We start from the raw sequence: 14070 nt of genomic DNA, 5'->3' as shown, positions 1-14070 counted from the left end.
TGGGCCTATAGGGCACAACCACATAAGTAAAAATGTGTGTTTCCCTGGGGACAAATAGCAGTGGCACAATTGTGCTGCTGCTACTTGTCCCTAGGCAATCTCCTACATATGTACTCTGGTGCGCAACAGATTGCCCGGGTGGGATAGTGGAAGCCTTACCTGGGGTCCTGGGGGCCTCCTGGGCCTGCAGCAGTGGTGATCTAGGCATGCAGAGCCTGGTGAGCAGCCAGAGCAAGGCTCTGGCCGGCCAGGCTCCAGTTTCAGGTGGCGTATACTGCAGCCACGTGCCCGGCTCTGCTTTTTTTTTGCTGTTTTTTTTAGATACTGGGAGTTCCTGGTATCTAATTTTGCCTTCTTACTACAAATATGTAGCACAGAGAGCTTTTTCACATGTCTCACATTTGTTTTGTGGTCTTTTGAGGTGCCGCAGTGTGCACATATACACTCATCTGGATGAGCCAGCCCAAAGTTGCTTTTCCCCAAAAAGTCACTTTGTTATATATAAAAAAAATTAGAATTTTTTTCCCTAAACATATTCTTTCAGAAAAAGAATACACTTTCTATGTATTCATAAAAAGGACTTTTCAATTTGTTTATTGCTTTAATTAAAATGTGAACCCCTTGACTTTAGTGGAATAAAACATCTGGTTGAACTTTTCATAGTTAAATTTTATTGAAATCTTGTGCACAGGTTATATCTGAAGAACAATGTTTGTACATAATTATTATGATTATATACACACACCAGAGGAGTAGGGGCGTTGTGACATCATAGATAATAACCAGTAACTCCATATTCTTTTTGTATGCAACGTACTATTGGCTATAGTGCAACAGTGAGTTTACAAAGAGAATTGCCCCAACATGTCACTTCCACGACACACCAGTTTAGGCATTAATGTGTGAATGGCTCTTAACAGCACTGCTTCCTTAAGTTTGATACTCAGTGAATAAATGTTATTAGAGAAAGTGAGGCAGAAGCACAAGAACATTTAAACAAAGTAGATTCCACTGATTCAACACCCCACCCCTGCACCACCACCCATCCTGGCAGAAACACTAAGAATCCTGACTCTGAAACATAGTGACATCATGAGGAGAAAAATTATGAAAAAAATGCATTTTAAAAACTGGTTTAATCCACTCTGGTACTACATTTTCAATACCTTAATCACAAATACATGGTTATTGCATGGCATCACTGCAAGCAAGAATTACGAGTGCTTGCATGTCTAAAATATGCATTTCCATAATTTAACACACTTGGTTTCTTTTAAGTATATGCTGAACTTTGAATTTTCTGGGTTTGGATGATTACAACATTCCTAAAATTCTTGCCCTTAAATTATGGCTCATTTTTCTCAAGCATAACTTCAGTTTAAACCAGAGGCTTGTCTTGGGTAATACATCATTATTTTTATTAAAGCGTTATTTATATAACATTTTGCATGTTATCTAAAGTAATCATAGAGTCATAAAAAAGTAGGAGTGGAAGGGACCTCCAGAGGTCTTCTGGTCCGACCTCCTGTTCAAGGCAGGGTCATCCCTATCCAAATCATCCCATTCTGGTCCTTGTCTAACCTATTTCTAAAACTACATGATCAGCTCTGTCATAAGCATATTGCCCAAAGACACAAAAGCACATTCAAACTCTTCCTGAAGAAAAAGTATCAAAGACAAAATAGTCTATTTACTGTATCTATGTTTTTAATAGCTGGAAAAATATTTTCTTTTTTGAACTAATTCTATTTAATTATTCTTGAAGTTTTGTTGTTCATGACAGAGTTATCTGGAATGCTAAGATAAAAAGGCTGATGCTTATAGAGTTGTTAATGCCTGATAGCCAGGTGTTATTGTTAATTATTGTTATTAATCATTTATATAGCACCATCAATGTAAGTGCTGGTACACAAAAGACAAATTCCCTTTGTTAAAGAGCTTATAATGCAGAACATATACAATAAACAAAGGAAAGACATAGACACATGGGGCATTTTTACATGTGCTCCGGGCATCGGGGGGAGGAGCACTTTAATTAAAGTGGGTCTGAGAGCTGCTCTAATTAAAATGCCACAGCATCTCATGCATCAGCATCCCTGGTCTTCAAAATGGCAGCCAGGGCACTTTAACCAAAGCTCATTGAATGAGCTTTGGTTAAAGTGCCCTTGTTGCCATATATAAGCATGGGGATTCTGATACATAAGACATGGAGTTTGGCTGCAGCACACTAATCAAGGCTGCTTTATGCACTGTAATTACAGCATGTTGGAGCAGCCTCCCAGCATATCTAGCACCCCAGGCACCCATGGAGAGAGAGCAGTGATAAGCAGAACAATGTAGAAATGATTTCTGGGGGAACTGGGAGGCTCTAAAAAAAGGGTTTGAAAGAAACCAGATTTGCCCATGTTCAAGAACACAGGGCTGCGTAGGAAACTTCTAGGTTGTTACCTACTCCAGAATCACTTTCAAAGCCCATCATAAAACTGCTTAGGCTTTTGGATATTCCCCAAATCTCTGATCTAATGGTTTTAAACCTTCATCTCATGCCAAACCTAAATGTTTTTATGACCAGTTTATATCTATGTGTTGTGATAACTTTGTCCTTTAGCTTAAATAGGGATTTTTTTTTAAATCTGCCAGTTGTAGTTGCAGATAGTAAGTATACCCCCTCTCAGCCTTCATTTTACAAGGTTCATAGATTCATAGATGTAGGGTCAGAAGGGACCTTGTAGATCTTCTAGTCTGACCCCCTGCCCTGGGCAGGAGAGAAAACTGGGCTCAAATGACCCCAGCTAGGTAAATGTCAAGCCTCCTCTTAAAGACCCCCAAGGTAGGAGCCAGCACCACTTCCCTTGGAAATTGGTTCCAGATCCTAGCCGCCCTGACTGTGAAGTAGTGTCTTTGGATGTCTAGTCTAAACCTACTCTCTAACAACTTATGGTCGTTATTCCTTGTTACTCCGGGAGGTGCTCGGGGGAACAAGGTCTCTCCCAATCCCCGCTGGTCCACCATAGTAAGTTTATAGATGGCCACCAGGTCCACCCTCAGCCTTCTCTTGTGAAGGCTGAACAGGTTCAGGTCCCATAGCCTCTCCTCGTAAGGTCTGCCCTGCTGTCCCTGGATCGTGTAAGTGGCCCTCCTTTGGACCCTCTCAGTGCTGTCCACATCCCTCCTGAACTGCAGCGCCCAGAACTGGATGCAGTACTCCAGCTGCGGCCTGACCAGTGTCGCATGGAGGGGAGGATCACCTCCTTGGCCCTACTTGTGGTGCATCTGTGGATGCATGACAAGGTATGGTTAGCCCTACTGACCGTGTCCTCGCATTGGTGGCCCATGTTCATCTTGGAGTCAATACTGACTCCAAGATCTCTTTCTGCCACCGTGCTTTCGAGAAGAGCGTTCCCCAGCCTATAGGTATCCTTCTGGTTCCTACTGCCTAGGTACAGCACCCTGCACTTGTCAGTATTGAATCCCATCTTGTTTTCATTTGCCCACCCCTGTAACCTGTCCAGGTCCTGCTGCAATCTGTCCTTCCCTTCTAGTGTACCCACCTCACCCCAAATTTTGGTGTCATCTGCAAATTTAAACAGGCTGCTTTTCACCACATCGTCCAAGTTACTAATAAAGAAATTGAACAGTGCTCATCCAAGGACTGAGCCCTGGGAGACTCCACTGCTCACTTCCCTCCAGGTCAAATATGACCCCTCCACCACCACTCTCTGAGTACAACCCCTCATTGCAGGAGGGTGGTATTTGCAATACATCTGACTGTGTAGGCATCAGTGCCACAGTTGCCTAGCTTTTTAGTGAGACTGGGGTGGGAAACAGTGTCAAAGGCCTTCCTGAAGTCCAGAAAAACTACATTCACTGCAACACCTGCACCCTGGCTGACCAGAGAAATCCAGAGCAGCCTAAGGGACAAAAGGGAAGCACATAAAAAGTGGAAACAGGGAGAGATCACCAAAGATGAATATACCTCCTCTGCTCGTGTTTGTAGGGAGGCAGTTAGACGGGCCAAAGCTACCATGGAGCTGAGGATGGCAACCCAAGTAAAAGACAACAAGAAATTGTTTTTTAGATATATAGGGAGTAAAAGGAAGGCCCAGGGAGGAATAGGACCCCTGCTAAATGGGCAGAAACAATTGATGACGGACAGGGGGGACAAGGCTGAACTACTCAATGAGTTCTTTGCTTCAGTGTTCCTAAGTGGGGGGCACGACAAGTCTCTCACTGGGGTTGTAGAGAGGCAGCAGCAAGGCGCCAGACTTCCATGCGTAGACCCTGAAATGGTGCAGAGTCATTTGGAAGAACTGGATGCCTTTAAGTCGGCAGGCCCGGATGAGCTCCATCCAAGGGCGCGGAAGGCACTGGCCAACATCATTGCAGAGCCACTGGCGGGAATATTTGAAAGCTCGTGGCGCACGGGCCAAGTCCCAGAGGACTGGAAAAGGGCCAACATGGTCCCCATTTTCAAAAAGGGGAGGAAGGAGGACCCGGGCAACTATAGACCTGTCAGTCTCACCTCCATCCTTGGCAAAGTCTTTGAAAAAATTATCAAGGCTCACATTTGTCAGAGCCCGGCAGGACAAATTATGCTGAGGGGAAATCAGCACGGGTTCGTGGCAGGCAGATCGTGCCTGACCAATCTAGTTTCTTTTTATGACCAGGTTACGAAATGCCTGGACACAGGAGGAGGGGTGGATGTCGTATACTTAGACTTCAGGAAGGCCTTCGATACGGTATCCCACCCCATACTGGTGAGCAAGTTAAGAGGCTGTGACTTGGATGACTACACAGTCCGGTGGATGGCGAATTGGCTGGAAGGTCGTACCCAGAGAGTCGTGGTGGATGGGTCGGTTTCGACCTGGAAGGGTGTGGGCAGTGGGGTCCCGCAGGGCTCGGTCCTTGGACCGATACTCTTTAATGTCTTCATCAGTGACTTGGACGAGGGAGTGAAATGTACTCTGTCCAAGTTTGCAGATGACACAAAGCTATGGGGAGATGTGGACACGCCAGAGGGCAGGGAACAGCTGCAAGCAGACCTGGACAAGTTGGACAAGTGGGCAGAAAACAACAAAATGCAGTTCAACAAGGAGAAATGCAAAGTGCTGCACCTAGGGAGGAAGAATGTCCAGCACACCTACAGCCTAGAGAATGACCTGCTGGGTAGCACAGAAGTGGAAAGGGATCTTGGAGTCCTAGTGGACTCCAAGATGAACATGAGTTGGCAGTGTGACGAAGCCATCAAAAAAGCCAATGACACTTTATCGTGCATCAGCAGATGCATGACGAATAGGTCCAAGGAGGTGATACTTCCCCTCTATCGGGCACTGGTCAGACCGCAGTTGGAGTACTGCGTCCAATTCTGGGCGCCGCAATTCAAGAGGGATGCGGATAACCTGGAGAGAGTCCAGAGAAGGGCCATTCGTATGGTTAAGGGCCTGCAGACCAAGCCCTACGAGGAGAGACTAGAGAAACTGGATCTTTTCAGCCTCCGCAAGAGAAGGTTGAGAGGCGACCTTGTGGCTGCCTATAAGTTCATCATGGGGGCACAGAAGGGAATTGGTGAGTATTTATTCACCACGGCGCCCCCGGGGGTTACAAGAAATAATGGCCACAAGCTAGCAGAGAGCAGATTTAGATTGGACATTAGGAAGAACTTCTTCACAGTTCGAGTGGCCAGGGTCTGGAACGGGCTCCCAAGGGAGGTGGTGCTCTCCCCTACCCTGGGGGTCTTCAAGAGGAGGTTAGATGAGCATCTAGCTGGGGTCATCTAGACCCAGCACTCTTTCCTGCTTATGCAGGGGGTCGGACTCAATGATCTATTGAGGTCCCTTCCGACCCTAACATCTATGAATCTATGAATCTATGAATGATTTTGTGACCTGATCGTAGAAGTCAATCAGGTTGGTCTGACAGGACCTGGTGACTGTCTATAAACTCACTAGGGGGGACCAGAAGGGTTTGGGGGAGACCTTGTTTCCCCTAGCGCCCCCCGGGATAACAAGGAATAACGGCCACAAGTTGTTGGAGAGTAGGTTTAGATTAGACATCCGTAAGAACTACTTCAAAGTGAGGGCAGCTAGGATCTGGAACCAACTTCCAAGGGAAGCGGTGCTGGCTCCTACCCTGGGGGGTCTTTAAGACGAGGCTTGATGCCTACCTGGCTGGGGTCATTTGAGCCCAGTTTTCCTCCTGCCCAGGCAGGGGGTCAGACTTGAAGATCTACAAGGTCCCTTCCGACCTTACTTCTATGATTCTATGATTCAATGACTCGCCTCTAATGAAACCGTGCTGGTTGCCGTTGAGAATCATCCCTGCTGCTGGCCCATCACATATGTGCTCCTTGATACTCTTCTCAAAGAGCTTCCCCAGGATTGAAGTAAGACTAATGGGGCTCTAGTTACCCAGGTCCTCCCTCTTCCCTTTTTTAAAGATGGGGACCACATTGGCTTTCTTTGGGTCATCCAGCACCTGGCCAGAGCACCACAAGTGCTTGTAAAGCCATGCCAGGGGCCCCACGATAACCTCTGCCAATTCCCTCAACACCCTGGGGGCATCTGGAACTGCTGATTTGAACATGTCCAGCCCCTCCAGAAGTTCTGTAACTCGGTCCTCCCCGACCCTAGGTTTAGCAGAGTTTCTCCTGAGTCTGTCCTGAATCTTGGTAGAGGAGTCCTGGTTCCTGCACAAGAAAATGGAAGCAAAGAAATTGTTAAAGAGGCCTGCTTTCTTCTCTGGTGCAACCACCAGATTGCCAAGCATATCCTGCAGGGGCCCCACATTACCCGGTGCCTTCTTCATGCTCCCTATCTATTGAAAAAAGAACTTATTGTTATCCTGGATGCTACCCCTAGTTCCATATCTGCCTTAGCTTTCCTAACAGTCCCCCTACAGACCCTAGCACCAGAGGAATATTCCTCTTTGGTGATAGCCCCTTCCCTTCCACTGGGTGTACACCTCCTTTTTGGCAATCAGGCATTCCCAAATGCCCTCGGTGAGCCAGGGGGGCTTTTGGGCCCTCTTTCCTTCTTTGCTTCTCATTGGGATTGTCACTCCTTGGGCTCTGAGTATCATCTCCTTAAGGAACGACCACTCACCTTGGGCACCCAGTTCCCCTACTCTCCAGGACCCCAGTGTCTCTCCCACTAATCTCCTCAACTCATTGAAGTTGGCCGTCTTGAAGTCAAGGGCTACTGCCTTGCTGCAGGCCCTTGACACCCTGCACTGGATGGTGAATTCCAGCAAGTGATGATCTCTATTACCCAGGTGGTCGAGGACCTGGAGTCCCCTCACCAGGTTGTCACCTGTGGCCAGGACCAGGTCCAGCAGGGCATTCCTCCTGGTGGGACTGTGCACCTTCTATGTTAAGTGGAGGTCCTGTATTTTGGCAAGGAACCTTCATGAGTGGTCAGTCCTGGCTGACTGCTCCTCCCAGCAGATGTCCAGGTAATTTAGATCACCCATGACAACTACATCCCTTGCCTTAATTTCCTCCACAAGCTGACCCGAGAATTCACGATTCAGCTCTTCCCCTTGGTTGAGAGGTCTGTAGTAGACCCCCTCCATTAAGTCCCTTTCCCCATGATCCACCTGTATCCTGACCCAGAGCACTTCAGCCTGCCCCTCCTCAGACCCCATCCTGCTGGTTGAGGATGTGTATGAGGTTAAACAAGCCAAGGTCTTTTAGACTGCCCCTATACTGCCTTCTGAGTGAGCCTGAGTTCCCTACCAAGAAACAGTACTAACAATAGACCCCTGCCCACTCAGGGGCATGCTGGCCCACAAACTAGACAATGTAAATGGTTTAGGAGGCACTGCACTACCCCAGCTCCATGCTGTTTCAGGAGCATGATGTTGTGGCATGTGCTCAAGTTTACTCCAACCTCCTCGGGCCTTCCCTCAAGCCACCTACACAGTCTATTTTACTGGCCTTGGTGCATGTGAGCAGACAGGGCTTATTTCTTACCCTAACTCACTCAAAGAGTGATATAGATATACTTTTAAGGTCCTCTCAGGTGATTGGTACTCCATTCCTTTGTTCATCCTAGAAGCACGTCTCTGCATTTCTTCCATTCCAGTATCCCAAATAAGGCCAGACCCATGAATTGTACAATGGCATTCATGCTTCTCTTTATGTACTAGAAGTACCACTCCCAACTGGATAGATTTAATGTGCCAATCCTTTTAGAATTATGTGATGGCAATTCTCTCACCCCTTAACTGAATTCCTTTAAGCACATTTAGTTTTGTTTCCACCTCAGTTATGGTCATTTTCATTTCTGACCCTTCATTCTCATTCACATTTTACCTTTGTCTACAGAACCAATATCATCTTCCTTACTGAATATTAAGCTAAAGTGCTCAATCAGTTTTGTGGCCATAGCTAGATTATCTTTATTTTTTACCCATTCCTCACTGCATAGAAAACTCCAACTTCTTTCCTTATTTTCTTTTTACTTAGCAGCTTTCGCTGTTTGTTTTACTATCCTTTTGGGGATTCTAACTTTATCCCTATACTTCATGACCTCTGATTTAGCTTTCTTTATTGAACAGTCCTTTTATCTATTATTTTTGGCTTTTTGTCTACTTCTAATATCTTTCTCGAGATGGTTTTTCATTCATTTTGGTCTGGTCCCTTTCCTGTTTTTCCCCTTTGCTTAGAATACAAATTCCAGATTGTTTTTTGTACTGTTGTAGTTGGAACTTGGATGGCCTAGACAATATGTAGGAATCAGGATTTGTGAGATGAGGTAATATCTTTTATTGGACTAACTTCATAGTTGGGAAAGATACTAAACACATAGTTCATAGTTCAGAGAGAGACTTCTCCTGACTATATAAAGGAAGCTAAAATTTCCCTAGTATCCTTTCTCAAAGTAGTTTAAATCCAGATAATTTATATGCTATTCCTTTTCATCTCTTTAATACCAATTACATCATTAACTTATGCCTTCACCTTTATCTTTATTTCCATCTTTCCTAAACAATGTGTTAACTTAAGCGCATCTATTTCCATTATGGTTACTATTCCACTATAATGAGCAAAGGGCATGTCTACATGAGATGATTTACTAAGCAATAGACTAATCTACTGTGCAGTAAAGCATTACTGTCTACGCATGTGCACCTTTTACTGCTCAGTAAATAAATCTACTGAGCAAATAGCTACTACCTGTAAATGCAGGTACTATTTACTTGCACTTGTGTAGATCCTGACAGGCCACAAGGGACAGAGAACTCCCATTGCTCAGCTCCCAGCTGTCCCCAGGAGCCAGAAGCTAAGCAGCCCCAGGACAGGGTAGTTCTCTGCCGCACCCCTTCAGTCGCAGTACTGCTTAACTCCTGGATCCCCACATAAGCCAAGAGCCAGAAGCCAAGCAGCACTGGGACTGGGGAGCTCTCTGCTTCCCCATCCAGCCAGGGGCTGGCCAGAAGCTGCCCCAGAAGCAGGACTACTCCCAGCCAGCCCCCAGCTGCTCAGGCATTTCCCCACCTGGCTGGGAGCTGCCCTAAAAGTGAGACAGTTCCCACCCAGCCCCTAGCTGCTCAGTGATTTCCCCACCCTGCCAGGGGCTGGCTGGGAACTGCTCCAGAGATGGGACTGCCCCTGGCCAGCCCCCGGCTGTGTAGGGAAGTCCTGCTGGGCACAGGGCTTGTCCCCATGTGCATGGGGCTGGGAGAACTCTGCAACAGCAACTGTCTCCTGGCCCCTTGCACATCAGAACCACTCCTGATGTGCATGGGGTCAGGAGACAGCTGGCACTGCAACCAGCAGAGCTCTCCTGGCCCCATACACATTGAGACCAGCCCCTTTGATCCCTGCCAGCCCCCAGATACCATCCCAGGGGAGCCTGGAGCTTCTCCTAGCTGCTGCAGAGGCCCAGAGCAGGGTAGGAGCAGCCCTGGACCGGGTTGCTCCTCAGCAGAGAGCACATGTAGACGTGCTCCCAGGGAAACCTTACTGTGCGGTATTTTACTGCACAGTAAGTCTTTATGGCATTAATACTATGTGTAGATGTGCCCAGAGAGAGGTAGCTAGCAGCAATAGTCTGAAGTCAGGCAGAAGGCAGGACAAAGCTTTCATGACCCTGAGCTCACTTTTTCAGATGCTGTGAAAGGACAGAGTATCTATTCATAAGCAACAATTCTTTAAAAAGAAACATGAATGCAAAATTGCAGAACAAGTAATCTAAACAGGGACAATGGATTCTAATCCCATTACCTGGACTATGTTTTGTAACCCCTTTGTAGCTATGGGTTTATTACTTGTTTGCCTCTCCCAGGACCTTCCCCTTCCCCACTAACCTTCCCTGTCTTCTGTTCAAATCAGTCTCTTTGATAGGCTACTAAGTGCATGTCCTTTCACAGCATCTGGTAAAACTAACTCAGATTCATGAAAGCTCTGATTCACTTAGTCTATAAAACGAATCTCTACCCTGCCTTCTACCTATTCCACTATATTTTGTTATTCCAAGAAAATCTAGTTTTACATATTTCAAAATAAATCTATTTTGTTACCCAGGTTCCAGTTCAACATTTTCTATTGATTATACTCAGTTCCCTAGCCAGATTAGGTGCCACCCTTTCACTAAATGAATACACTGTCTGTCTTCATTAATATTATTAACTTCTCTCCCCTTGGTGTTCCTCCTTCAACACACTGGGTGTGTCTACACAAGATACTTTACTGAGCAGTAGAGCATTTACTGTGCAGTAAGCATGTGCGATTAAATGTGCACATGCTTAATGCACAGTAAACTGTTCTACTCGCAAGTAAATTTGCTACCTGTAAATTCAAGTAGTAAATTTACTCATGAGTAGTTACTGCACAGTAGCACACACCTAGACACCTACTGGGATCATCTGCTCCCAATCAGTCCTGCCACTAGGAGGTCAGTCTGAGACTAGCCCCAGGGCTCTGTGGCTGGGAGCCTCTCCTGCCCCAGGGCTGGGCCAGCATTATGGCAGCCCCAGCCTCAGGCAATTAAAATCCTGCAATCACTGTGAGCCCTGGGGCACATGTGCAGGGAGCCTGAGGCAACTTCTGGCCATTGCATGCCTGCATGGGCCACAGGCCAGCTCTGCCAGCCTCTGGTGACACTCCCTGGCACTGCAGTGCCATGTGATAGTCAGAGCTGTGCCATACAGCCCCACAGGGTGCTGCAGGTATCTGCCACACCTGTCAGCACTTGGACCCAGCTGCAGGCAGCTCCTGGCCACCAGGGCCAGCTCCAGCTGGCCACAGGCAACCCCCAGCAGCCTGCTTGGATCCTGCAGGTGCTGCGGAGCACTGCCTCACCACATGGCTACTAGTCCTGTGCTGTACCCCTGCTCTGAGCACTGCAGGCAGCTGCCCAGGCCCAGCAGCACTGGAACAGCCATGTGGAGGCCCAGTAAGCTGTCATGTGAGCCATGATGGCGTTGTTGCTGGCCACTTCCTAGGGGCCCAACTGGTCAATGGAGAAGACTGGAAACCTCATGGGATGCATGCAGACTACAACAATGACCCAGGGGATGTTGGTCTTTGTGAACTTAATGCAGGCAGTGAGGGTGCACCAGAGTCCCTTCAGCTGGCCAAAGGCATGTTGTATGAGGGCACAGGTCCAGGCCAGGCTCTTGTTGAAATGTGCCTGGTGGGAGTTCAGCTGACCGGTGTAAGACCACATGAACCAGAGAAGGAACAGATAGGTGGGGTCCCTGATGAGGAAGGGTGGGACCGCAGCTGGCAGGGAAGAGTTCCAAAATACACAGGCTAGGTGGGCACTGTCCACTGAGCCAGCACTCATGTTCATGGTGGTCGATGATAGCCTGGAGCACAACAGAGTAGAAGCCCTACCAGCTGTAGTAGGAGTGGTCACATGATGGGGATATGGGTCCCATCCAGGGGTGCAATGTACAGGAAATCCCAACATGTGGAACACTGCCACCACTGCAAGAGGGTAGTGCATGCAGAACACCACATGCCCCAGCACATCCTGGAGGGCACCACACACCTCCAGCATGGCCCCCCTGGTGGTGGCCTTGCCCACATCAAAGAGCTGGTGGACATAGCAGAAACTGGTGGGCATGGCTTGCTTCAGCAGGGTGATGACCAGCAGGGTGTTTGGGGGAGTGGCTGCTGCATGGTGGACAGAGCTGCTCCAGGAGGTCCAGGAAGGTGGCCCAGGTCATCCAAAATGCCTCCAACCACTGCTCTCATTATTGTCCCAGATGGCCTGGACAACATGCAACCACAAGTCCTGGCTGGCCAGGTGGGCCCAGCAGTGGTGGGGTTGGCAGCCCAGGAGGGCAGGGATGGCCCCAATGATGGCATATCCAGGGACATGTTGTTTGTACTTCTGCTGGGGTCTGGCTAGCAGGACAAGGTCCAGGCAGCAGCTGCATAGCAGCGGGGAGCCTGGGAAAATGCAATTAAGCCAGCAAGGCAGTCGCTTCTGGTGGAAGAGCTGGCAGGGCCCAGACTGGCCTGGGGAAGATGGCAGTCATCACAGTGGGCCAGCAGGGTCAGCACAGTGTCCAGCAAGAGCCTGGGGCACTGGTTGTCACTGCCAGGGGCAGGGGCTGGTGCAGCCATTGAGCAGGAAGGCAAAGGTTGCAGTGACAGAGCTGCTGCATGCTGCCCCTGCACTGTGCATGCTGCTTCTGGCCAGAGAAGCAGCTGCCCAGAGAGCAGGGAGTGAAACTGGCTTTTAAAATGTCCTCCAGCCACAGGCAGGTGTGGCTAGAGCCTCCAGCTCCCCTTGGTGGTGGCAAGGGCCTGTTTCAAGGCCTCAGAAAGTGAGAGCAGTTTGCTTCTAGGAGCAGCAAATCCGCTCTCACTTCCCTGCATGTGTAGATGCCTACCTGGGAGCATTTATTCATGAGTAATTTACTCACAAGTAAACTGCTCCTAGATCAAATGCATGTGTAGCCACACCCAATGATTTTTTTTATCCATTGTTCTATCTGCAGACCAGATTTAAAGATGACACTTAAAACACTTCTTATCAATTTTAGCATTTTAATCCTAGAAGGTGAGCGTTCCAGGTACTCAGGTGGAGTCTACACATGAGAAAGAAAATTGGAGAAATGTGGGCTAGACCAAATGACTGTAGACAACTGGCTCACTGGCTTCAGGCAAAAGGTCAGTCTAAATGGACACACATCAGAATGACAAGAGGTTTCAAGTGGGGTCCCAAAAGAGTCTGTCCTGGTCCCAGTGTTGTTCAACATGTTTATTAATTATTTGGATACAGGCATTGTACTAAGGGGACCCACATCCCCTATGTACCAAGGGACCCAATAAGTATCAGGATGGGGGCACCAGGGACACCCATAGGGGGTCTTAAGTGTCTCTATACTAATGCTAGGAGCATGGGGGACAGGACAAGCAAGAGGAACTTGCACTCCTGCTTGCAAACAAAAACTTTGACCTGGCTGTGCTAACTGAAACCTGGTGGGACCCTACCCATGATTCGACATTAGGGATTGAGGGATATAGGCTGTACAGATGGGATACAGTAGGGGAAAAAGGTGCAGGGGGGCGGGGCTGGTGCTCTCTGTTAAGGAGCAATATACATTTTCTATAATCAACATGGGGTCAGAGGATGGGCAAACTTAGATACTGTGGGCCAGAATACAAGGGAGCCAGGAGGAAAGGGATTTGGTAGTGGGGGTCTACTATAGACCACCACACCAGGAGGATGGGCTAGACCTAGAATTCTCAAGGCAGCTCTCAGAGGCTGTACAGTCAGGAGACATGGTTGTCATGGGTGACCTAAACTACCCTGACATCTGCTGGGAGGAGCAGTTAGCCAGGTCTAACCATTCACATAGGTTTTTAACTTCCATACAGGACCTTCACCTAATACAGGAGGTATACTGTCCCACTGCAGGAAACATCTTACTAGACTTGATGATGGCTGCAGGGGATGCCCTTTTGGGGGATCTGCAGATACAAGGTAACCTAGGGTATAGTGACCATAAATTGATTGAATTTGCTATCCTGCACAGGGTGGGAAAGGTAACCAGTAGGGCAGAAGTGCTACACTTCAGAAAGGCCAATGTCAGTATGCTCAGGAGATTAGT

The sequence above is a fragment of the Alligator mississippiensis genome, chromosome 4 (assembly GCF_030867095.1).
Source record: "Alligator mississippiensis isolate rAllMis1 chromosome 4, rAllMis1, whole genome shotgun sequence".
Lineage (NCBI taxonomy): Eukaryota > Metazoa > Chordata > Crocodylia > Alligatoridae > Alligator > Alligator mississippiensis.
The sequence above is the reverse complement of the archived record's forward strand: the minus strand, read 5'-3'. Positions refer to the sequence as shown.